Genomic DNA, 26,046 nt, shown 5'->3' on the forward strand with positions numbered 1-26,046 from the left:
GGCGCACTGCAGGACTGATGAGGGTATGTAGGGTTATTTCCTGAGATGCTGCAGTTTAAGCATGATGTTTTATTTGTGTATTCATTTGAACTATCTATAAGAAATTAACATTACATATAACATAAAGAATTCAAGCTGTCTTAAATTTTCTGACAAGCTGTATGTAGTTTTTTATTCTGTACTGAAATGGTCTAAGTTAACTAAATGGGGAACAGGGTCTCAGAATGCTTTGAAGATGAGCATGCACTTCAATAAACATAAACATCAATGTTTTACAATAAAGCTATATCTTGTATGAGCCAATCTGAGCTATAATGAAGCTCATGCAATATCTTGTCACATTACTAAAACAGTATTTCCCACAAAAATATTGAATCATTTTAAGATGGTCTGCTTCAAAAAGAGAATGAAAACACTTTTAGTCAGTTCTTATATAAAACCCTGATGAATCACAAGTTCAGCTGAACTTTGTGTGTCCACTATTGAAGTCATCAAAGTGGCCAACATTTCTGCCTTGCTCTTTGATGGGGCTACAAATAATTAAAACGATACATGTGATCTTTAGAAACATCCGCAGTGTGACTCAAAGCAGCCAGTGGGAAGCCAGCGATCTAAAATATTAGATCTTTCCTCTGTGTCCGTGTGTCCGGCACATGGCTTTGTATGTAAAAATGAAATAAATGGAGTATTTCTATTGGTTTTGCTGTGCTGAGGCTCAACTCCCTGATGGCATTGCCTTTAGCTGAGATATTATATCTCCGCACATCCCGGCCTCCTTACCTTCTGCCAGCCAGATTAGTGCTTTTATCAATAAGCAGCTTAGCACCAAAGTGTCCCTCAATATAATATGCCATGCAATTTTTTTTTCCGGCCGCTGCCTTAACTCCTGGGCTTCTCGTTTTCATGTCTTTGACTGTGAAATCTTCTCATAACCACCATTTCTGCCTCCTTCAACTTTAGGTCTTAACCTCTGCCTTAAAGAAAGCGGCAGACATTAGGTATTCCTCTTTGCAGGTCACATTAGGAACCTAGGAGGGGATTCTGAGGTCTGTGGAGCTGCAGCCCCACCAGACACTCTACCCCATTAGAATCCAGCCGTGCACCATAAAAGCCATTAACATCCATTAGGGAGGAGCGGCAGTCCACAGACACCTTACGGGCCAGGCAGCCACAAGGTGCACAATTACACATGGCGCTCAACTTATCTCACATTCACATTTTGGGCTCAATCAAACACTCACGGCACGGGGAACAGAGGAAGGCGGATCGGCCTAAAACAGGAGGAGGGTCTCAAACCGAGGCCCTGCTGGAGGTGCACTATAGCCATGTCCAATTTTCACACTTACAAAGTCACAATTAAACCTGAAGTATTGGCAAATCTTATGAATTAAAGGAATAGGCCAGCGTTTTTGCTTACTGAGATATTCTCTTACCTGAGCTTAGACGAATTGATGCGTACCTGTCTGGTCTTTACGCATGCGCTCAGTCACGCAAACAGACCAAAAATGTTGTTTGCATTTAGCCTCTCCTCCTCTAATCTATGGACTCAAATGGGGGTGAAGTTAGAAGCGACCAAGCTCTTCCACCATTTCCCTTTTCCCCTTAAATTTAAATACGGTTACATGAGTAGTTGCACGATCAAAGTATAGTCACACAAAATTAAACATATTGAGGAGGGGAGTAGAGGCTAAATGTTTGGTGTTTTTGCATGACTGAGTGCAGACAGGTACACATCAACTCGTCTAAGCTATATAAGCTATAAGACTATATTAGTCATTACATTTCAAGTAACTCAAGTTACAAGTGCATTTTAATGTACGAATGAAAAAATGCAAATAACATGCAACATGCCAAATCAAGTTGGACACTGGTGTATAAGATCTGCATTTACAAAACACAAGAGAATGGGGGAAAGTGAAGTAAAAAGAAATCTACTGCACTTTTGCTCAGTGGCATTTTTACTATTTTCAGTGTTGCCCAACACTGCTGACTGACCATATCTTGCTCACACTATTCAATATTCAATTAAAAATGTACTGATTATAACAAATCTCTTCCCATTGAGTGCAATTAACTTCATGATTTGGCATAGACCGATTAACCAGTGGGGTGTACCTGGGCACGAAAACTGTGACGTCCACTTTACTATGTTGCACAGCACAGTAATAACAAGATAATAGGACGGAAATAGCATGACACCTAATGATTGTGCTCATTTTGTCTGCAAATAACCGTATTTTCTTCTTTTATGTCACACAAATATGTCCAAATTTGATTTTGCATAGCTTTAAAGTGAGTAAAGGTTTCGTCGCGCTGCTTTAAAGCACGGGGATATTGGAGCAGCAGCCTTTTTTAAGTCATCACATCATTAGTCGGAGTTGGCAAACCGGCGCTTAATCCACATTGTGCCTGTATATGTAAATTAGCATGAGCAATCCCAAGCTAAAACAAATCCCAGTTGAGATTTTCAGTTCCCTTCTTTTGTTGGGGAACACATACTTGAGTGAACAGAGGCACAATTACTCGCAGCTGCATCGCCTCACTACGACTGACTCTCATGTGATTATTGCTCTGCTTAATTCATCTGATGAAGCTGACCCAAATCTTTAGGCGTGCACTCTCTTTTTTTTTTTTTTTTTCTCTCTCTCTCTCTCTCGCTCATTTCTCAATCCTCCGAGTCAAAGGTGAATCCCCGCTTTTGGCCTGAAAATAGTTATTGCTGGTTCATTGGGAGTCAAAATGAAAAAGCTGTTGGAAAAAGGGATGTTTCCCCCCATTCATTTTCCCCTGTGTGCTCTTTTGGGAGCTTTGAGCATGGTTTAATGAAGTGCATCCAAAACTGTGACAAATGTGCATAGCGAGTCACAGCCACTGCATTGTACAGTGAGCCACACACAAGGCTTTAAACACTGTCTAATGAATGTTTTTAATTAGCTCTGTGACAACATTTCTGTTTTGTGACAAACGACTCCCGGTTTAAAATTCTGTGAAAAATAAGAAGCTTGCCTCTTGGTGGCAGCCGAAACATTTGCATGGAAAATATTGCATCGTTTTTTGTTTTTTTTCCCAATCCAATTAGCATGTGTAAAGTTTTTTTTTTTGACTGTTGATTGTCAGTGAAGCTCGATTTCAGCTGAAGCGGCTGGCTTCTGATTCACCTTATACTTTGGGGAGTATTTACAGCGTTCTTGATTCTTTAATTCTTTGTTTAAGGCTAAACTAAGAAGCATTTATGTGTCTATTTTGCCCTCTTTCTTCTAAACAATGGAACAATGGAGAGAATTAATCAAAACGACACTCTCAGGTCAAGGCGTTACATAATTCAGTGAAAGCTTCTGGGTAGTTTACTCTCACTTGATCTTTTAATACATCAAGCAAAACATCAACAAGGTTTTAGGTCACAGCGTGTCTATTCTACCAGCAATCCTACATGACAAAAAAAATACTTTAATTATACTTGAATTACACTCTACAATGACTCCCGAGATTTACATTAAAGTTGTAGCTAAAACTATTATACTTTCACTGTATCCAGACCTTTGATTGATCAGTGATGCAATGTTCATGACCGACCGGCTCTTTTGAACAGCTCTTTAAGGTGAACAGTTTCGGATCTCAATTGCGAAAAGAGCCGGATCAATTTTACCCAGAACTCCCCTGAACGAACACAAGAATCAGCCCATCAATAGAGCAGGCAACACAAGTGAAAGCTTTTTTGCACTAAAGTCAAAGCTACAAATGCGCTAAAAATGATTTGTCAGACAGCTGCTGCCTCTTTATTGCAGATAGCTTATGAGCTAAACCCATTTGAGCCCAACACATTTCTTCTTCTGAGACACTGAAGAGACACCAAGAGCCCCCCCACACCTGCAGCACAGTGGAGGCGTCACAAGAGGAGCTACAGGAAACAAGGAAGGGACAAATGAGGAGGTATCCGGGCGGGACTCACAGCTAAGCCACACATGCCTTCTATTGTTCTGGCTAATAGAGAATAAAACAGATTAACTGCTAAGCTCTTCCCAGGAGATGGTGAAAGACTGTTGTGGAGCGGAGGGAGGTCCGCAGGAGGAAGAGGAAGGAGGGGGTAGAGGAGCTGACCAGTGCAGAACACCACGCTCTGAAATAGGGACAAACACAGGAGGGGCTGCACCGTTTCAGAGAATCAGAGGAGACTGAAGGCAGCCAGCCAGGTTTCCTTCAGGTGCTATGGTTTCCCCTACTTCCAAAAAAACATGCTGGTCAGGTTGACCCACAGTGTCAGGTCTAACACCTGAACACTATTTTGTTACACGCCTGTACTTACTTTCTTTTTATTAGGCCCGAGCGGCCTGCCGTCGCAAGGGCCTATTGTAATCGTAATCACAGCGCAGTGCGCGCAGCGCACTGAACCTAAGTGCGCGGAGCGCACAAAAACAGCGCGAAGCGCTGTCCCCATGTCAACCGTAAACTCACCGTGTAAAACAGTGACAGCCCACACCGAAGGTGTGGGACCTTTATACTTATTATTGCATTAAAATGAATGGGGGTATATAGTGTGAATGGGGGTATATAGTGGATGACGAGCGCGAAGCGCTCGTCATCCACCCAGGAACCCCACGGGTGCGTGCGGATCGTTGAAAGCTTTCCAAAAATGTATAATATGATATCGTCGCGAAAGCGACGATATTGTTTTTGTAAAAAATATTATTAGGCCCGAGCGGCCTGCCGTCGCAAGGGCCTATTGTAATCGCAATCGCAGCGCAGTGCGCGCAGCGCACTGAACCTAAGTGCGCGGAGCGCACAAAAACAGCGCGAAGCGCTGTCCCCATGTCAACCGTAAACTCACCCTGTAAAAGAGTGAAGCCCACACCGGAGGTGTGGGCCCTTTATACTTATTATTGCATTAAAATGAATGGGGGTATATAGTGTGAATGGGGGTATATAGTGGATGACGAGCGCGAAGCGCTCGTCATCCACCCAGGAACCTCACGGGTGCGTGCGGATCGTTGAAAGCTTTCCAAAAATGTATAATATAACATTGTCGCGAAAGCGACTATATTGTTTTTCTCGGAAATATTATTATTAGGCCCGAGCGGCCTGCCGTCGCAAGGGCCTATTGTAATCGCAATCGCAGCGCAGTGCGCGCAGCGCACTGAACCTAAGTGCGCGGAGCGCACAAAAACAGCGCGAAGCGCTGTCCCCATGTCAACCGTAAACTCACCCTGTAAAAGAGTGAAGCCCACACCGGAGGTGTGGGCCCTTTATACTTATTATTGCATTAAAATGAATGGGGGTATATAGTGTGAATGGGGGTATATAGTGGATGACGAGCGCGAAGCGCTCGTCATCCACCCAGGAACCTCACGGGTGCGTGCGGATCGTTGAAAGCTTTCCAAAAATGTATAATATAACATTGTCGCGAAAGCGACTATATTGTTTTTCTCGGAAATATTATTATTCTTTCTTTCTTTCTTCTTCTTCTTCTTCTTTCTTCTTCTTCTGCTCTTTGAGCAGGAATTTGACCCCCTGAACATTGTCGAAAACTCACCAAACTTTGCCCAAAATTCAGGTTCGGTGAAAAATTGATAAAAATGTGTGTTTCATATTGGGGGAAAAAAAAATTGCGCGACAGCGCCACCTACAAAAGTCAAAATACATTACGCCAATGGGGGAGGGGCCGAAGTAAACTTTGTCGTAGAGCGTTGAGATTCGGTACAGATATTCGTCATGTGACGACAAAAAAAAAATATTATTGTGGCCACGCCCCCTGACAAACCGGAAGTCCGCCATTTTGACAGGAAGCCCGGAGAATGTTGAGTCAGCGTTTTCGCTGACATCGCATTTTAACGAACTCCTCCTTGGGCGTTTGACCAAATGAGCTCAAAATCGCTCCAGCTCATCTCGAGATGTGGGGCATCAAAAGTTATCCAAATTTTTTGTCTATGTTTTACGGTTTGTTTGCGGCGAAGCCGCAATCTTTCCGAAGTATTTTGCGATTCATCAAAAACGAAAAATCGCTCCCATTCGCACAAACAAACTCCGATTAAAAATCGGAAATATACATTTTGTTGACCTTTCACCCCTGGACGCAACAAATGTGAAAAAGTGACATTGGGCGCGATAGCGCCCCCTCCAGGTGCAGAAGAAAAATTGCATTATGGGAAAAAAATTAGTTTGTCGGAAATGGATGAAATTCGGCACAAAAATAGTTGATGGCGTCCCGATCCAAAAAGCCAATGAGACCCATATCGTATTTTGTACGATGTTGCCATGGTGAATCAAAATACATTGGGTCTATGGAGGCGGGACCAACCGGGGCCAACGTCAACTTTGTCGTAGAGCGACGAGATTTGGTACAGATATTCGTCATGTGACGACAAACAAAAAATATTATTGTGGCCACGCCCCCAACTAACCGAAAGTCCGCCATTTTGACAGGAAGTCTGGAAAATGCTGAGTCAGCGTTTCCGCTGACGTCACATTTTAACGAACTCCTCCTAGGGCGTTTGACCAAATGAGCTCAAAATCGCTCCAGCTCATCTACAGATGTGGGGCATCAAAAGTTATCCACATTTTTTGCCTATGTTTTACGGTTTGTTTGTGGCGAAGCCGCAATCTTTACGAAGTATTTTGCGATTCATCAAAAACTAAAAATCGCTCCCATTTGCGCAAACAAACTCCGATTAAAAATCGGAAATATACATTTTGTTGACCTTTCACCCCTGGACACAACAAATGTGAAAAAGTGACATTGGGTGCGATAGCGCCCCTTCCAGGTGCAGAAGCAAAAATGCATTATGGGGAAAAAATTAGTTTGTCGGAAATGGATGAAATTCGGTACAAAAATAGTTGATGGCGTCCCGATCCAAAAAGCCAATGAGACCCATATCGTATTTTGTACGGTGTTGCCATGGTGACGCCCAGGGCCTCCCATGTTAATCTAATGGGGCTGACACATGAATCTCACATTATACAACATTACAGCGCGTTAGCGCCCCCTGTCAGGAGCTTGTGGACAGTGGTCATGGAAGTACGGCCCGTTAGGGCCGTCTGATGCTAATTGTGAAATTAAAAAGATTATAGGCGCGTTAGCGCCCTCTGCAGGCTGGAGCCATTATTCACATGGAGAGGCTAAAAATGTTGTTTTGATGTTTACTGACAACGATTAATGGCACATCAGGGCAATAAAATGCAGTGTGGCAACACTGACGCCCTTGGTACGGTTACATAGACGAGGCAATAGAGGCGCTAAAGGAGGCACGGCCCGCGAGGGCCGTTCGATGCCGCTTGCGGCTTTAATTATTAGGCCCGAGCGGCCTGCCGTCGCAAGGGCCTATTGTAATCGCAATCACAGCGCAGTGCGCGCAGCGCACTGAACCTAAGTGTGCGGAGCGCACAAAAACAGCGCGAAGCGCTGTCCCCATGTCAACCGTAAACTCACCATGTAAAACAGTGACAGCCCACACCGAAGGTGTGGGGCCTTTATACTTATTATTGCATTAAAATGAATGGGGGTATATAGTGTGAATGGGGGTATATAGTGGATGACGAGCGCGAAGCGCTCGTCATCCACCCAGGAACCCCACGGATGCGTGCGGATCGTTGAAAGCTTTCCAAAAATGTATAATATGACATCGTCGCGAAAGCGACGATATTGTTTTTGTAAAAAATATTATTATTCTTTCTCGCTTTCTTTCTTTCTTTCTTTCTTTCTTCTTTCTTCTTTCTTCTGCTCTTTGAGCAGGAATTTGACCCCCTGAACATAGTCGAAAACTCACCAAACTTTGCCCAAAATTCAGGTTCGGTGAAAAATTAATTAAAATGTGTGTTTCATATTGGGGAAAAAAAAAATGGCGCGACAGCGCCACCTACAAAAATCAAAATACATTACGCCAATGGGGGAGGGGCCGAAGTAAACTTTGTCGTAGAGCGACGAGATTCGGTACAGACATTCGTCATGTGACGCCAAAACAAAAATATTATTGTGGCCACGCCCCCTGACAAACCGGAAGTCCGCCATTTTGACAGGAAGCCCGGAGAATGCTGAGTCAGCGTTTTCGCTGACATCGCATTTTAACGAACTCCTCCTAGGGCGTTTGACCAAATGAGCTCAAAATCGCTCCAGCTCATCTCGAGATGTGGGGCATCAAAAGTTATCCAAATTTTTTGGCTAAGTTTTACGGTTTGTTTGCGGCGAAGCCGCAATCTTTCCGAAGTATTTTGCGATTCATCAAAAACTAAAAATCGCTCCCATTCGCACAAACAAACTCCCATTAAAAATCGGAAATATACATTTTATTGACCTTTCACCCCTGGACGCAACAAATGTCAAAACGTGACATTGGGCGCGATAGCGCCCCCTCTAGGTGCAGCCGAAAAAATGCATTATGGGAAAAAAAATAGTTTTTCGGAAATGGATGAAATTTGGTACAAAAATAGTTGATGGCGTCCCGATCCAAAAAGCCAATGAGACCCATATCGTATTTTTTACGGTGTTGCCATGGTGAATCAAAATACATTGCGTTTATGGAGGCGGGACCAATCTGGGCCAACGTCAACTTTGTCGTAGAGCGACGAGATTCGGTACAGATATTCGTCATGTGACGACAAACAAAATATATTATTGTGGCCACGCCCCCTGACAAACCGGAAGTCCGCCATTTTGACAGGAAGTCTGGAAAATGCTGAGTCAGCGTTTTCGCTGACGTCGCATTTTAACGAACTCCTCCTAGAGCGTTTCACCAAATGAGGTCAAAATCGCTCCAGCTCATCTCGAGATGTGGGGCATCAAAAGTTATCCAAATTTTTTGGCTAAGCTTTACGGTTTGTTTGCGGCGAAGCCGCAATCTTTCCGAGGATTTTACGATTTATCAGAAACTAAAAATCACTCCCATTCGCACAAAGAAACTCCAATTAAAAATCGGAAATATACATTTTATTCACCTTTCACCCCTGGACAAAACAAATGCAACAAAGTGACATTGGGCGCGATAGCGCCCCCTCCAGGTGCAGAAGAAAAAATGCATTATGGGAACAAAATTAGTTTCTCGGAAATGGATGAAATTTGGCACAAAAATAGTTGATGGCGTCCCGATCCAAAAAGCCAATGAGACGCCTATCGTATTTTGTACGGTGTTGCCATGGTGACGCCCGGGGCTCCCCATGTTATTGTAATGGGGCTGACACATGAATCTCACATTATACAACATTACAGCGCGTTAGCGCCCCCTGTCAGGAGCGTGTGGACAGTGGTCATTGAAATACGGCCCGTTAGGGCTGTCTGATGCTAATTGTGGAATTAAAAAGTTTATGCGCGCGCCAGCGCCCTCTGCAGGCTGGAGCCATTATTCACATGGAGAGGCTAAAATGTAGTTTTGATGTTTACTGACAAAGATTAATGGCACATTGGGGAAATAAAATGCAGTGTGGCAACGCTGGCGCCCTTGGTAGGGTTGTGGCACGGATATATAGAGGCGCTAAAGGAGGCACGGCCCGCGAGGGCCGTTCGATGCCGCTTGCGGCTTTAATTCTTTCTTCTTTCTTCTGCTTCTTCTTCTTCTTCTTCTGCTCTTTGAGCAGGAATTTGACCCCCTGAACATTGTCGAAAACTCACCAAACTTTGCCCAAAATTCAGGTTCGGTGAAAAATTAATTTAAATGTGTGTTTCATATTGGGGAAAAAAAAAATGGCGCGACAGCGCCACCTACAAAAGTGAAAATACATTACGCCAATGGGGGAGAGGCCGAAGTAAACTTTGTCGTAGAGTGACGAGATTCGGTACAGACATTCGTCATGTGACGACAAAAAAAAAATATGATTGTGGCCACGCCCCCTGACAAACCGGAAGTCCGCCATTTTGACAGGAAGTCCTGAGAATGCTGAGTCAGCGTTTTCGCTGACGTCGCATTCTAACGAACTCCTCCTAGGGCGTTTCACCAAATGAGCTCAAAATCGCTCCAGCTCATCTCGAGATGTGGGGCATCAAAAGTTATCCAAATTTTTTGGCTAAGTTGTACGGTTTGTTTGCGGCGAAGCCGCAATCTTTCCGAAGTATTTTGCGATTCATCAAAAACTAAAAATCGCTCCCATTCGCACAAACAAACTCCGATTAAAAATCGGAAATATACATTTTATTGACCTTTCACCCCTGGACACAACAAATGTGAAAAAGTGACATTGGGCGCGATAGCGCCCCCTCCAGGTGCAGAAGAAAAAATGCATTATGGGAAAAAAATTAGTTTGTCGGAAATGGATGAAATTCGGTACAAAAATAGTTGATGGCATCCCGATCCAAAAAGCCAATGAGACCCATATCGTATTTTGTACGGTGTTGCCATGGTGAATCAAAATACATTGCGTCTATGGAGGCGGGACCAAGCGGGGCCAACGTCAACTTTGTCGTAGAGCGACGAGATTCGGTACAGATATTCGTCATGTGATCACACAAAAAAAATATTATTGTGGCCACGCCCCCTGACAAACCGGAAGTCCGCCATTTTGACAGGAAGTCCTGAGAATGCTGAGTCAGCGTTTTCGCTGACTTCGCATTTTAACGAACTCCTCCTTGGGCGTTTGACCAAATGAGCTCAAAATCGCTCCAGCTCATCTCGAGATGTGGGACATCAAAAGTTATCCAAATTTTTGGGCAAAGTTTTACGGTTTGTTTGCGGCGAAGCCGCAATCTTTACCGAGGATTTTACGATTTATGGGAAACTAAAAATCACTCCCATTCGCACAAAGAAACTCCAATTAAAAATCGGAAATATACATTTTATTGACCTTTCACCCCTGGACAAAACAAATGCAACAAAGTGACATTGGGCGCGATAGCGCCCCCTCCAGGTGCAGAAGAAAAAATGCATTATGGGAAAAAAATTAGTTTCTCGGAAATGGATGAAATTTGGCACAAAAATAGTTGATGGCGTCCCGATCCAAAAAGCCAATGAGACCCATATCGTATTTTGTACGGTGTTGCCATGGTGACGCCCGGGGCTCCCCATGTTATTGTAATGGGGCTGACACATGAATCTCACATTATACAACATTACAGCGCGTTAGCGCCCCCTGTCAGGAGCTTGTGGACAGTGGTCATGGAAATACGGCCCGTTAGGGCCGTCTGATGCTAATTGTGAAATTAAAAAGTTTATGGGCGCGCCAGCGCCCTCTGCAGGCTGGAGCCATTATTCACATGGAGAGGCTAAAAATGCAGTTTTGATGTTTACTGACAAAGATTAATGGCACATCAGGGCAATAAAATGCAGTGTGGCGCCCTTGGTACGGTTACATAGACGCGGCAATAGAGGCGCTAAAGGAGGCACGGCCCGCGAGGGCCGTTCGATGCCGCTTGCGGCTTTAATTAGTTTTGATTCACAAACAGTTTTTTTCAAAGCGTAAATAACAGTCCCATCGTAATTTTAGAAGATTTCAATCAAAAAAGTGTGCGTTTTATTGATCTTGGATATTGTGAGTTATCTGGCGTAGCGTTATTAAAATTTTATATTAAAAAGAGCCAGTCTTTTGAGCGGCTCCTTAAAAGGAACAGATCCAAAAAGACCCAGTAAAGAGCCGTAAATCCTGTCACTACATTGACAGAAGTCGTCACTCTCAACATGTTTTTTTTCTCTCTTTTTTCCCGGGAACAAGTTACCGTTCAAATTCATGCAGACACAATCACCTCTGGTACACGTGAGAAGAAATTTAGCAGCAAAACTGACCCATTTCTTCTCCAGTGTAGAGAAAGAAGGAATCAGACACTGGTAGGGGCTCTCTCTATGTATGAGTTATACTAAGTGCCCCTATGTTTTCCACATCAATTTGAGGATACGGGAAAGCTATGTGAAGAGAATCGCTGCCATACACTTTTACATTATGGCTATATACTATATACTCGCTTGCCTCTTTTCACACCTAAAATGTGTTCTTTGCTTTCATTTGCAAACACATATTTTCACTTGCGAACTTCCTAAACTTGTTAAATTTCACACCAGAAGCACAAAAGATGGAATGCTTCTTTTAACGCGCTGCCAAATCACCTTATATGACAAAGGGTATATGCAGTGAGAATAATCTGTCGCCGAGCGTGGTAATGTGTCTATGCAAACTTTCGAATAGAAAAGGGAGCGGAGAGACGGAATTCAATTTAGCAAAGGAAATAATATTTTAATACAGAGAGAGACTGAAGGTCAAATGAACAAGACTAAAGTAGAACCGCGTCATTCACATCCTCCATTAGTGAGTTTGGCCTTTGCACCAAACTGAAGGAAAACTATAGCTCATTAAAAATAAATCATCTCATTAATTTCAAAGAGCTCATTTTTGAAATTCTAAAGATACTTTCAACTTTCATTCGCAGCTCAGTCTGGAATGCATTCATACGACATTTGTTTGGACAATTGACTTCCTGTAATTGTTTCTTTTTTTTAAGCTTCCAGATTTGGGTAAAGCAAAACTGGAGAAATGAATGTGCAGGTGCTGGTTCAGGTCAATTCAGGTGGGGGTCAAGAGGTTTAACACTATTGTGAATCCCTAATTATTTTAGGGATTCACCAAAGACCTACAGTAGAAAAAACATGGTACTAATGGTTTGAGCCAGACGGAGGCTTGCTAAAAATGTTCACATTCCCTCTACAGGAGAATATTCAGCTTAAATACCTGCCTAAAAATAGTTAGTAAGCAACAAAAATGCCAGTGGATAACATAAAACGATTTTTCCTTCATATTTTCAGAAGCCGTTTATAATTTCCATGATTCAAAGTTAGAGCAGAACTAAGTAGCTCATGCCCCTTGAGGCCATAAGCGGCACTGCAGGTGTTAGTGTGTATTGCATGTTTTTACTCATTAATTGTCCATGACAGTAAATACTACGCTAACAGAAAAGACAAAGGGAGAGAGGGATATTGTACATCCAATCACACAATTGACATATTTTTTTTCACTCAAACTTGGCTGTAAATGTGGCGCTAGCCCGAAGTTAGCTTTGCCCGTTAGTCTGTTAGCTTCTTAGCTTCTTATTCATGATTCTATTAGTGTGTATTGCGCCTCCGCGCAGGGAATGTTGCAAGGATGTTTTTTTTCTGGCCAGTAATGGTAAAAAAACAAAACAAATAATAATACATTTTGCTCATTCAGAATATATAAAGACTCAGAACAATCTTTAAAACGTCTTGCGTTTTCATAGTCTGTGAAACCTTAGTCTGTATTCATAGCCAATTCCCTTGCTTGCGGTGAGGAGTTCATCACACAGGGGGTTGATTAACGCTACTTTTTAAACTGATGCCTTTGTATGCTTTGTGTATGCTCCTCAAATCAACGTTGTGAAACACCATTAATCAAGTTGCTCCAGCTTGCTTAATTCCTCATTTCTAACTCCTGCAAGATCCATTGACTTGGGACCTTTTGATAAGTGACGGTTTGCGTGTCGAACAGAAAACACTGAACAATCATGAACGAGTGCTGGAGGCAAATAATGAAGGAGAATGGAAGACATGATTTTTTTTTCTTTTTCCTCTCAAGATGAGCAACTCGGGAGGGAAAAGAAACTCCTGACCATTGGTGTTATTTGGGACAGAATTGCTCGTCCAATAAGTGCAGGGGCAGCAGAACCACCCTCACAAAGGTCCAGTAATTGCCAGCTTACCCATATATCACAGATAATTCAGGTTAATTACCCGCGGTGAAGGATGCACAAGCGCAGTATCCACCGGGGACCACACGCAATATGTCTGCCGGCCCCACCTCATTCGTAAAGTGTTTTTTAACCTCCAGCAGGGCAGCTTTTTCACTGTGGAAGCGCCGCTACGGCCCTCATTAGTGGCTGCAGGTTGGGGCAGACACTCAGCCAATAGAAGTTGATTTCTGCCCATGATGCATCTGCTGTATGTAAGTGCGATATCAGCAAGCTGCTTTTGTCAATGCAGGCAAAACAACATTAATTAAGCGGATAAATAATAAAAGCCTTTTTCTTGATCTTTAACCTTTTGTATGTCACACTGTCAGTTCCCCATCTTGTCTGATCTGAGTCAGTGTGTTCTATTTATCAACACTTTACCCAGAGTCCCAACTTTTTTTTTTAAAATCTGATTTATACACATTGAACTGTACAGTCTAGCAGCTGCGTATAATTGCTCTAAAATCAAACAGTCGTCTCATATTTAGAAAAGAGGGCTTTGTAAACGGCTGCAATTGCGTCTGCATGGCTCATTACCTATTAATTTATCCTCTGAGAGAGATCATAATATCGTTGAGTGCCTTTGGGTATGTGATTTTACCCCGGGCTGTAGGTTGGCGCTGTTCGAGCGACATACATTCGATTAAGTTCAGTGAGCATGTCCACGCAGGCAGACACAATGGGGAAGTGCGTCAGGGAGGGGGCTCTTTCCTCATCCGCAGCAGCAGCGGCAGACGGCCCAGGTGCTGCCAGAGTTGGGGGATAGATGGTGATGGCTGGTTGGCTTAAGAACAGGGGAGGGGATTGCTGGGGGATTGCGAGGGTCCACATCCCGTCCTCGCAGTTATGAAGGAGAAACAAACTGATCTGACAGTGACAAATGAAGCGTCTCCTCTTCCCCCAACCACCACTTTTCTGCTTCTCACACTCGGTTTCACGCCCTCGCCTCCCCAACACCAGTTCCTTCATGAACAACCCCAAGTCTGGTCAGCAACTCGCTCACCTGTGAAGCTAACAAGTGTGGTATCTGACCCAAAAAGCACAATTGGAGAGAGTCACCATAGTTCACTGGCTTATATGCAACACTTTCATCTAATTCATAGTACAGTAATAGCATTGTCATTGAATGAAAACAGTGTGGTACTTGAAAGTGTAATAACTAAATGACTAAACTGCATGGAAACACGACACACAGCACCTTTATTTCGTAGTAGCATGATACATCTTCACCCTTAAACTAGCTTGAATTAATAGGAGACATAGTATTATCAGCATAAGTTTTGTTGTCAGTGAAATGGTTCAACAAAGTGTATATAAAATGATTGCACCAAACCAACAGATCGTGTATATCCTTAGCTCTTTTCATACTCTTACTATTGCTATTACTGTAGCATTACGTTACATCTTCTATACGTGAAATACTGCACATTCAAATGAAGATGAAATGTAATTTATCAATTGGCACATCAAAATATCATTATTTAAACTGCAGTTCACGTTTAGTTGAAATTTGCAACAAATACAGAAAATATGTATTTCAAAAATCGAGTTGTTGGATATTGGATAATTGGACGATTTGAATAAAAAAGAGTTTTGGAAAAACAAACAGTGCTGCTCAGAAGAAGCTTGCCGGTAACACCGCTTTAATGGGTGATGTGACATACTTCTCAGTTAAGAAAAGTAGCATGTTTCTGATTGGCCAGTCTGAAACCCCCCTTTCCTGCCCTACATTACCTCCATTAATTCCCTTTTTTCCCCATTCTGTTCTGAAACATTATCACCCAAAGTGGCCAGGCTGCATGTCATTACGGTGCTATTCTTCTGTGATATTTGGCCCATCTATTAGATCAACGGATCGTAACATAACGTTATTACTTCTCCACTTCGGTTTCCTATCACCAGTGAGACGAACGCTGCATATAAAGACTAAACTAGCTGCGCGTGTGTCACACTTTTATAGCGTTTCAGAGGAATTGTCCAGGTGCCATTATGCAGGACACAGCAAGTAGCAGGAAGGATGAAGGCATAGCTCAGCAGTGATTATTGTTGAGGTTTAATGACTGTCTTGCTCCTGTAATAGACCTTCTGGGGCTGAAATGAGATGCCAAGCAGAGAAGACAATTAATTGCTTGGCTTGCTTTTGTCCCCGCCCTCATTCCCCTGCGTATTGGACTGAAACCTGATAAGATAAGGCTTAGGGCCACCCTAATACCTTAAAACACTCAACCATTGTCACCTCCAACTTTCCAGTGCTGTAAATGGATGATGACAGGCAGAAATCTTTTGGAATATATGGCTTCATCGCTAGAGTGTTATATACAGCCAGGTCAATTTATGGTCATTGAGTTAATTTGCTCAAGGAAATTTTCGCCACACCAGCTGATTTCGGCTTGCTGTTGAGTCTCGCAGATGTGTCAACAGTTGTGTTTGCACTAAAACTGCTCCACACATACACACTATGCATGTAGAAAAGTTGGCTCACAGTAGTGCATTAGTGCTTTTGATGGAAACTCTGCGCCTAATGAACTAAACATTTTTTACCCTTATTTTACCCTGATAGAGTGGTGATGGTCATAAGCTCCTAGCTTGAGTGTATTGCTGTATAATGCTGCAGCAATAGATTATTAATAATATGCAGATACTGAGATGACAGGCTGCCCTTTTCTTAAAAGCAGTGCTGATACGCATCATTTCCCCCATTTCACAAGAAGTCCAGAGAGTGGTTATGTATGCAGCTAGGAAGGATTAGCTGAATATTGTAGTAGCCCCTTAAGCTAATCGATGCAATTTAAATGTTTGAAAAAAGTCTAAGAGCCGGCAGTGACATGCATAATTCCCTGAAGTTTTTCTAAAGCTGATAAGTATCAAAACATCAGGTCTTCTCCGTTTCCAGACACACTATTAATTAGAAGTTTGTCTCTGAGGCAAGCTTAAATCCATATCAGTGCGTGTGCATCGTTGACCAGCGTCGGCAGAATTTTAAAACTTGCCTCACCTCTGAGCGTCTTGAAATCCCACTTAAATGTTTGTCCTTGTATATTTGCTAAGGCACATTTTTCTAATGATTTTTTTCAGGCAGACTTAGGAGAAGGAAATAGCTCGAAATGTCACAGCCACATCCACTGTTAAGTGGAGGAGTAAACACATTGGGTGAAAAAGCCTGCAGTACACTCTGCTTATGAGCATTAAAAATGCATTGGTGTTCTAAATCATTATAATGCAAATTCCAGTCTGTTAAGCAGCAGCACACTGCACACATTAGATGAGTGCAAATCCATCAGGCACAGCTAAAAAATAGTGTGTACCCAGGGTAATTGGAATAACAAATAGAAGGTTATATAATTCACATGTGGTCAATACTATACAGATTCAAGTCTGAATAAATAGAAAAATGTGCATGTTTGCTACACACTTTCCTTCAGCCAGAGCCAATATGTGGAGCCATTTAAAAGACCCGAGCACTTGGATAATGGAGGTGAGATGAATTCTACAACCACAAATAAATACTGCCAATCACTTAGAGCTACAATTAATAACTACATGGCCAGTGGAGGAGTCCATTTTAATTCCAGCATGTATTGATACCGCACTGGCCAAGTACAAAAGCATTGATCTAAATCCGATCTATCTCTTTTTTCTTCCTCCTAAACGTCTGTACAAACAAAGCACTTAGAATAAAGACTAAAGTGTGACCGTGTGGAATTCGAGCTCTCAGAGTAATGACTCTGCAGCTCATGGAGTTTGGGGCTGTGTCTGTGCTGCCACGTGAAATGTCATCTGGCATTTGACAAGATACAGCCACACAATCCCCTCTGAGAGCCCCACTGCGCCGCACACCTCCCCATAGTACTCCCTTATTATAATCAAGCCCTCGCGGCTGACCCATGTCTTTGTGTGATAATAAAACTAATTATTTGCCACAAGACTTATTGTACGCTCGCCTGTCTTGAGGTCAGAATAACTGGCAGCCTTCTCACACTATTATACTGATTATACCGTGTCACTGGCCAAGAATTTGCAGCATGTTGATATCGCTAAGCTAAGCAGATGCCATGCGTGTTATTTATGATCTCACTATTAATACTGACATGTTTTACGCTTGGAGTGATTTCTTTTTAGCAGTGGGTCATAGGGCAGCCTTCAACTTAATGCGCCAAACATCTGTAACCTCATTTTATAAATTTTTTTTTACTTATCGCAACTTCACATGCATCTGGCTCGTGTTTTTGGATGCAGCACTTTTGAGAGCACTCCCTCAGGCGCCTTAGTGAGCGTATAACCCCGGCCAATGCCAAAAAGGAAGACTAAGATGGAGCAGGAAGGAGGCAAACTCCGTGCACTTTCACTCCCATTTATTTTTAGCCATGTTTTGGAAGAAAGTTTGTCAGCCTTTTTATCCACAAGATCAGTTATCCATTTTGAAGAGCGGAAATGGCGCACCTTTCTGAAACCGTATGCTGGCCTTGGTACATCAGTCTAATTAGAGTAAGCCGAAGTAGAAAGGTCCCCCCCGTTTCGCCTTTGAAGTCTTGTTCAGAGTAGGGCTTTACATTCAACGAGAAAAAAGGTGCCGAGCTACCACATAGGGCTTTCTTTCATAAATTTCCTACATAAATGCATGAGAAGTGTGTGGGAGATCGTCGACTGTAAATAAATCAATAGCTGACAACTCCCAAAACCTTTAGCTGAATGTGGCTCACAAGGCGTTCTGCAGTTTACCATTCAGATCCAGATGCCATTTGTGTTCGAGTTAAGCAATATGAAGAGATTTTGGATTGGATTTAATGTATTTGTTAATTTTACAATGGCCGATCTAGCACCGATAAAAGCTGATATCTCCGGGACCAAAAGTGATAGAAACTTCCCTTTGTGCATTGGAAAGAGCCAAGTCAGGGCTTTAAAAGAAGTCCTCACACAACTTCCTTGGCCTCAGGGGAGGTGAGAAACATCGCAATGAAAATTGGTTAGCGACAAGTTTTGACTAAAGTTAGTTAGTTTCACTAAACCTCAGTGAATATTGACATGCTGCATGTCATTTTGATTCAATCCCCAAGTTGAGCATGCTAATGCTAATGGCACCTAATCAAAGCTGGGACAGAAACTATGAATCACCTAAAGTAATACAATAAAATTGCCCACTGCTGGAGTGTTTTTACAAGATTTTAGACCAGGCATTTCAAAAATACTAGCTGAGCATATTGTATTGGGCAGTGAAAATTCCAAAAAATAGGCATCGGCCTTAGAAAAACTAATTTCGGTCAACCTCCAGTCTGAATACAAAAATCCTTTTTAAATGCACTGGCTTTTTGACAATGCTAATGCTTCATTTGAACTTCCGCAGGTCTGCCATCGAAATAGTCCATCAGTTAATTGCATATAGGAGCAGATGTATCTCATAATGTGGCTGGGCAATTGCATTTTCCCCTCTGTATTCAAAAAGCAGCTTTGTGAATTTGGCTTGAAAGTGCGATCGGTTCCTTGCAGTGAGAGCCGTAGCAGATTGAGGATGAAGTGGTGTCTGCCAGCGCTCCTGCCTGGCCTTCCAGCTGCTGAGGAGTTGGGTGGCACAGCTGCCGCCTCTTTGCATCTGAGCCCCTTCCTCTTACCCTCCGCTCATCGAGATTTTCATGGGTGCACAGTTTGAGCTCCGGGGCTTCGCTCGAAACAGGGCAAGTGTCCAGCACCTGATCAGGCGCCCTCGAAAAGATACGCCTGTGCACGCCTTAGTAATATCAAGCAAGCAGTGTCTATACCCAGGAGAGTCAAACGGGGGATCTATAGTGTACAGGTTTATAAGGGCTGCGGTGCGCTAACCTGATTAAGGCACTCTCTCACCCTGAATGCGCCCTCATAGGCAGCTCAGACTCTCGGTTTGTATGCCTAAGCCCACTGCAGGGGAGGGAGAGCTGCATTAGGGAAGAGGGAAATCACTATTTAGGGAGCTTCTCAAGTGCTTAAAGATGGAGTATATCTCAATCCGTATTTCCCTCAAAGACAGTAGCATTTAACTTTGACAGATTTATGACTTATTTGCAGGCCAAAAAAGAACACTTTCACTGCCACACACCAAAAAATGCTCAAATCACCCTAACCCATGTGCTCTGCGTTCATTGTTGAGCTATTTGCCATGTTAAGAAGAATCTTGGGAATGCAATTGAAGTGATTCTCTCGTTTTTGGCATTCATTTGAAAAGCAAAACATTTAAACGATTTTGAGGAAAAGTTCTAAAAAATAGCGGAATGTGTTTCTTCTTCCATTCCGTCTACATTGCACTTGCTTTTGCAGATACTCGAGCAATGGAGTTTTTTTTTTTTTAGCATACTGCGTTTGCGCCCGAGCTAACCGTGTTTATTTTTTCCCTTTACACAAAACTGAACGAACGTTTTATATCACCTTGCATCAGCATTCACTGCACAGTGTTACCTCTTTGACATGATGATAACATTCACACTACCTCATGCTACAGCCTATTTTGGTGCTTTGGACCCACATGAGAGGCTGTGCACACACCTCACGCATGAGCTAAAGCGAAGGCTGTGGTGTACAGTCTTTCACAGTCAATAATACTGTTTGCAGAAGGATAAGAACGTAGCCCAGGTGCCGAAGCAGGTCAGTGACTTGCATTTCTAACGCTATATGGCGAGAGCGCATACTGTAGGGATAAAAGATAAAAAAATATACATCACAAAACACCCAGGTTTTTGCTTGTGGAATAAAATATGGTGGATAGTATTTAGAGCGCAGCGATTTAACCCCACACTCTGTTACGGGGTTTCCCTTATCTTCTTTTGCGCGTTTGACAGCAACATCATAATCAAGGGTGTTTCCAAAGTCAAAGTGAAGATAAAGAAAGTCCTGTAATAGCTGTTGGAGTAGTAAAGCAGATAATTCCTCTTTTATAACCCTGCTTCAGTTACTCAATTATGAAATGTTGACTGTGTATTTATATGAACGACGATAATTCATGTGGGTCCTGGCAGCTACAAGTTGCCAGTCGGTGATTTGTGTTGTCACATCGCTATAAGGCATTTGGCAAACACCTTGGCTGACAATCCTTAACTGTAGTGCACTTCACAATGGCAAGTGACACCAGCCCCGACGGTAGCTAAAGGCTCGTGGAGAGGCTCTGTGAAGATGAACAGAGCAGTTGTCGTCGCGTCTGATTGAAAACATCTAAATTGTTGCAAAAAAGATATTCAGCAACATCAGCGTCGGTGTGCCATTAGTTTGCTGTGTGTGCGTGTGCTGAACCGTGTGACAGTTTCTGACAATACCTCCGACTAACTATGCGGTTGATATTTTGGCATTCTGCGCAATTCTTGGAACATTTTGCATTATAATTGACAGAGATCTTTGTGCTACACTGGTTTGAAACGGGGGCAGAAATGGTGAAATGAGACTCGTGTGTGTCGCGCATCACTAAGAGTTAAGTTTAGTTTGTAAATGAGTGTGACAGAGAAACTTTGGCTTTACTCGAGCTTGACATGACTAAACGAGTGAAAGTCTTTTTTCCAGACTAGTTTTTGACAAGCCTGGTTTTATATGTTTGTGAGGAGCATGGGGTGGTGTAAGAAAGCATGGCTAGTAGTGTACATGATGTAAATAAATATATAGTTTATTGGCATCGCCCTAGGGCTAAGTTGGGAGAAGAGGGTGAGTATCAGGAAAATAAATAAATAAATAAAGCTTTAGCCTACAAAACATCAACTCTTGTTCTAATGTGCCATATTTTCTGGACTATAAGTCACACTTTTTTTCATAGTTTGGCAGGGGATGCGTCTTATACTCCGGAGTGACTAATATGTGATTTTTTTTCCCCCTTTTTTAAAAATTTCAAATATATAATTTCACATGCCACTAGAGGGCACTGCAGGCTAATCGATCAGCAGAAAGAAAGTTTGGAGTGACTGAGAAGGAGGTTACTCATAGAGAAGAAAACAAAACAAAGCTAATCACGGGATACAGCGAGAGGGACGAGTTCGCAAATGAGAGCTTGAAAAACGTGCTGCCGGGAGAGGTTTGTCAACGGTGCAGTTACGCCACCCTGCCCGGGTAGTTGCCAAGGCGATTGTTCTGAAGTGACGCTGTGACGCTGAGATTTCAATGGATTTAGTGATTTGGAGTGAGATCGAGAGTTTGGTATGTTCTTTATGCTGTAGTTATCTGAACAAGTTTGTTGTTTTTGCTTCATGTAGCTAACCATCAATGTGTTACGTTAGCATACCGTACGCCTTTTCAGCCTGTTGTTTTTTTCTTCATTGCACATTTTTTTGGATAGTGCTTCTTATACTCCGGAGTGACTTATAGTCCGGAATATACGTTAACTTTTTCCCAACCTTTAATAAACATCTACAGTAGAAGTATGTAAATGCTGGTCAGACACACATTGACGTGCTCAGACCGAAACCTCAGAATGAGAGAAAGAAACTTTATTGAATATGATGATGAATAGTCGGATTTAGAGCTTTGCTGAAGGTTTTGTGGCTCCTGGGCCTGAATTTCCCTGAAGAGAGAGAATCTGAAGTGTGAACCTGCTCTCAAACTTATGAAAACAATATTATATACTTGAAGTATATGTGACTACAGTGTATAAGATGACCTCAGTAACTTAACAAGTTACAACTTTGGCACTTTTGGTTCCGACTTTATTAGTTCCAATGCAGCGGTATTAATACCCTCTATCTTTGATGTGAGACCAAAGTAGGCTCATACATGGCAGGTACATTAGTCAAATGTATTATCTCCACTTGACTTTGTATTAGTCTTGTCGAACACTTCTGTCAGGCCTGCAGCGTTGCATGACTCCAGCGGGGGCAGTTTCCGTGTACCAATGATTAAAAAAGCTGCCTCCGCACATCTAATATATAGGAGTGCACACAAGTAGGTATTGCTTGCTCCCCACGTGGCCTGTTGAAGTCAGGAGTGCTTACCAAAGAAATGAAGTAGGTAATCTCCCCTTGAGCTCGGCGCATCAAAAAAATCCACTCGATTTGTGAAGGTGATATACTTTATGTCAAAAAATACACCGGAGCTATATTGTTATCTAAGGGAGCTGCTTATATGCTTCTTCCAGTTATGTGCTTCCTTTGACTATTTTCACCTTGTTAACTGGATGGCTGGCACTATGCGGAGATGGATAAGCAAGCACTACAATATCTCAGGAAGCCAGAGAATTTCAACTTTGGTGTTGACAATGCCTCCACCTCTGTGTATGGGAAAGAGTGTGCTTTTATTAGAGCTTCTGAACGTGTGAAATCAATGTGCTGGGAGTGTGCGATAAGCCCTACATTTGATTAGCGTCCTCCCATAAAGCCCGCTGCTTTGATCTTGTGTTCTCTTTGCATTAAACACGTACTCAGATGTGATCCTAACTCTGTGTAAGTTTCCTTAAGCCCTCGGATTATTGTCTGCACCACAAGAGTGTCTCATATAAGGACTTAGTGTACGCTCGGGGAGAGCACCTTGCATCTGATTTGGCCTGTCAATCAACATACTATGTAAGTAGTCAGTTTTGCTTGGTTGATTTCCTTCCTAGACCAAAGATGGGAGGCCGAGCCTTCTCTTCGTGTCCCAAACTCAAACTTGGTTGTGTACCAATGAAATTGTTTTGTGCTATCATATTTGACAAAATGGACCTGACGCTGCCTACCTCTGGCCTTTATGGACAATTATAAATGCAAATACTTTTCTTTTACTTTGTTTCAGTCGTTTAACAGTCTTTCCTCCTCCCTAAATCGCCAGCCAACACTCTGGTATACAGAGATTTCGATGAAGCTCTTCATCTTCAGCAAACTTTCAGGTAGCTGACAATTTCCAAAGTTTGAATCAATGCTCTGCTGCTCTGATCACTGGAGCAAAAAAAAAAAAAAGTGCACCCACTGGTGAAGTTAAGTATCCATCCATCCATTTTCTTCCGCTTTATCTGGGCCGGGTCATGGAAGCAGCAGTCTGAGCAGAGATGCCCAGACTTCCCGACACCAGGCCAGCTCAGAGACATAGTCCCTCCCAATAGGACATGCCTGGAACCTCTCCCGAGGGAGGTGAACAGGAGGCATCCGAAACAGATGGAGCAGCGACTCTACTCCAAGCTCCTCCTGGGTAATTGAGCTCCTCACCCTATCTCTGAGGGTGCGCCCAGCCACCCTGTCAAGGAAACTCAATTCAGCCGCCTGTATCCATCGGTCATTACTTAAATCTCATGACAAGAAGTGAGGGTAGGAACGCAAATCGATTGGTAAATCGAGAGCATTGAGCTTTAAGTGGAAGATGGATTCTACTTAAAATAAAGTAAACATTCAGAATTGACTTTTATGATGATGATGATGTAAAATCCCCTCAGCGTATAAAGATGAACTTGTGTACTATCTGAATAAATAAGCCAAAAATTCTTGTAGCCTCAACATTGCCGTGCCTAAAGCTATACATGCATTATCAGAGCTTTCTTTAGTAACACTGCCTGTATATTGATTTTTCCTCGGTGTACTATTCCACAGCATCAAAACAAAATATTGTGAAATAAATATTGTGAAAATCCACTTTAATACACATTTACAATCCATCAACGCTCCACACGTAATTCATTTAAGGACATTTGCACAGACGCATGCATTTTCATCATGTAAGATTACCACACCGAGGCCTGTTGTTACCAAGCGGAGGAAAGCTATCTGAAGCCAAATGTCATCCTGCTGGTGTGGTGATGCTGGCACACGATATCAGGCCCAGATGACGCCTTTCATGTTTGTGATAAACTTCTATCTAATGACCCACAGATAGGCCCGGCGCAGCGTGCCTCATATCATCATGCTATGTATTTTATTACCATTCGCATTTGCAATTTGCTTCATTTCGCAGATTTGTGTACGTATCTCTCCAGCTGGGAGCTTGTTTGTGTCTTTCAGCCTGTCTGCATCGCTGTCGGAAACACTCATTGACTCAGAAACAATTACCCTTATGACTTCAATATAATTCAATTAATTTCCTCCATTTCACAAGTAATAACGCATAACGCAGTTCCTTCTTTACTATGAAAGATGCCACAGAAATCCGCCGCCCGTTGGACCGCTTTTCCCGAGGACACGCTGCTGTGGAGAAGTCCTTAATCTTCTCCACTCATTTGGCATGATTTATGAGTTTGCAGTCGGACCGAACTTTGTTTAGTCAAACGTCCAGCGAGCAGAGTATGGCTAAGTGAACACTCTGCCAGACTCGAGTCGCCATGGTGATGACAGGAGAGATCAGGAAGTAGATTGGCTTCTTGGTTTAATTTCAACATCTCTTTAATGACATGCCACGACTCCAACACGGACACTGCCGTCGAAATAATTGCAGCCTGTGCTATTTGCTAATGCAACCATTCAAAGTGGGTTGCATCTATATATCTGTATATCACAGTCACACAGATATGATTTTGAAATAATATTGGGTGTGAATGATTAATACACTCGAACATCCTTTATTATGGTCTCACACATTAAATTACTTGTCCGTTAAAAGAATAAAGATCTAAAAAGTAATCGATAGGATTTTGGGCGTGGCCAGAGTATTCTGTCATAGCGCTCAGACACAAAGCCTTTCTCGGCATTGTGGGATCAAAATTTGGACTGTAGACAGCTGAATATCGCTCAGTGCTATTTTTCTCCTTTCATCTTTTCTGTCCTGATATAATGAACAATAAAGCTTACAGGAAAGATTGGAACATGGAACGGAATAGGAATTGTGCAGACATAATGCACATTTCAACGTTCATGAATGTTCAAAGTATGCTCCTCTCAATGGTTACGACGAATTTCTAAACATACTCTGGTCCGACAAGCTTACTCCATAGTTTTTCTTCAGATGTCTTGCTTTATTCTGGATCTCTATGAATGTTTTTGTCTCCCGGATAAGATTGGAGGTTACATGGTGTCAGCGTGATGCCCCCTGGTCTCCGCAGCGCGAGTAATGATCTCCCCTGTAAACTCTTGCTGCTAGACTCTATCTCTCGCCTTAAGCTTTTTGTTACAGATTTTTGTGTCTGGTAATTGATCGATCCTGTGGTGTTTTTCGAGCGCTTGGTCAAAGTTTAGAAATTGCGCTCTTGACATGCAGGCTGCGAGAGATAAGAACAAAGGTTAACTCGTCTTCTGTGGCTTTAGGCATTAGGATGTGACAGTTAGACCTTGTACGCATCAAAGTTTGGTCTACCCCCCGATCACTCAGCTTGTCAGCACGCTTACAGAGCCTTCTCATCTCACAGATATGAAACGTCCCATTCCTTGTAGCATTAGCATTTCATTGATGGTTTAGAGGCTGCTGCTGTTAAGGCCCCTTTGAGTGAAGTAAACAATTACCTGTCCCGCGTTGTTTATCAAAGATGACACTGGGAATTAAGTGGTAAACAAATATGTCAAGCCAAGTAC

At 42.7% G+C, this 26,046-nt stretch overlaps 1 protein-coding gene across 1 annotated transcript in view; it reads left to right on the forward strand.

Moving 5' to 3' along the window:
• The window catches only part of LOC306970238 (protocadherin-1-like), a 124,807-nt gene that overhangs the window by 28,178 nt on the left and 70,583 nt on the right, over positions 1-26,046 (forward strand). The gene's annotated exons all lie outside the window — the stretch shown is intronic.

Source organism: Gobius niger (assembly GCF_951799975.1).
Source record: "Gobius niger genome assembly, chromosome: 11".
Taxonomy (NCBI): Eukaryota; Metazoa; Chordata; class Actinopteri; order Gobiiformes; family Gobiidae; genus Gobius; species Gobius niger.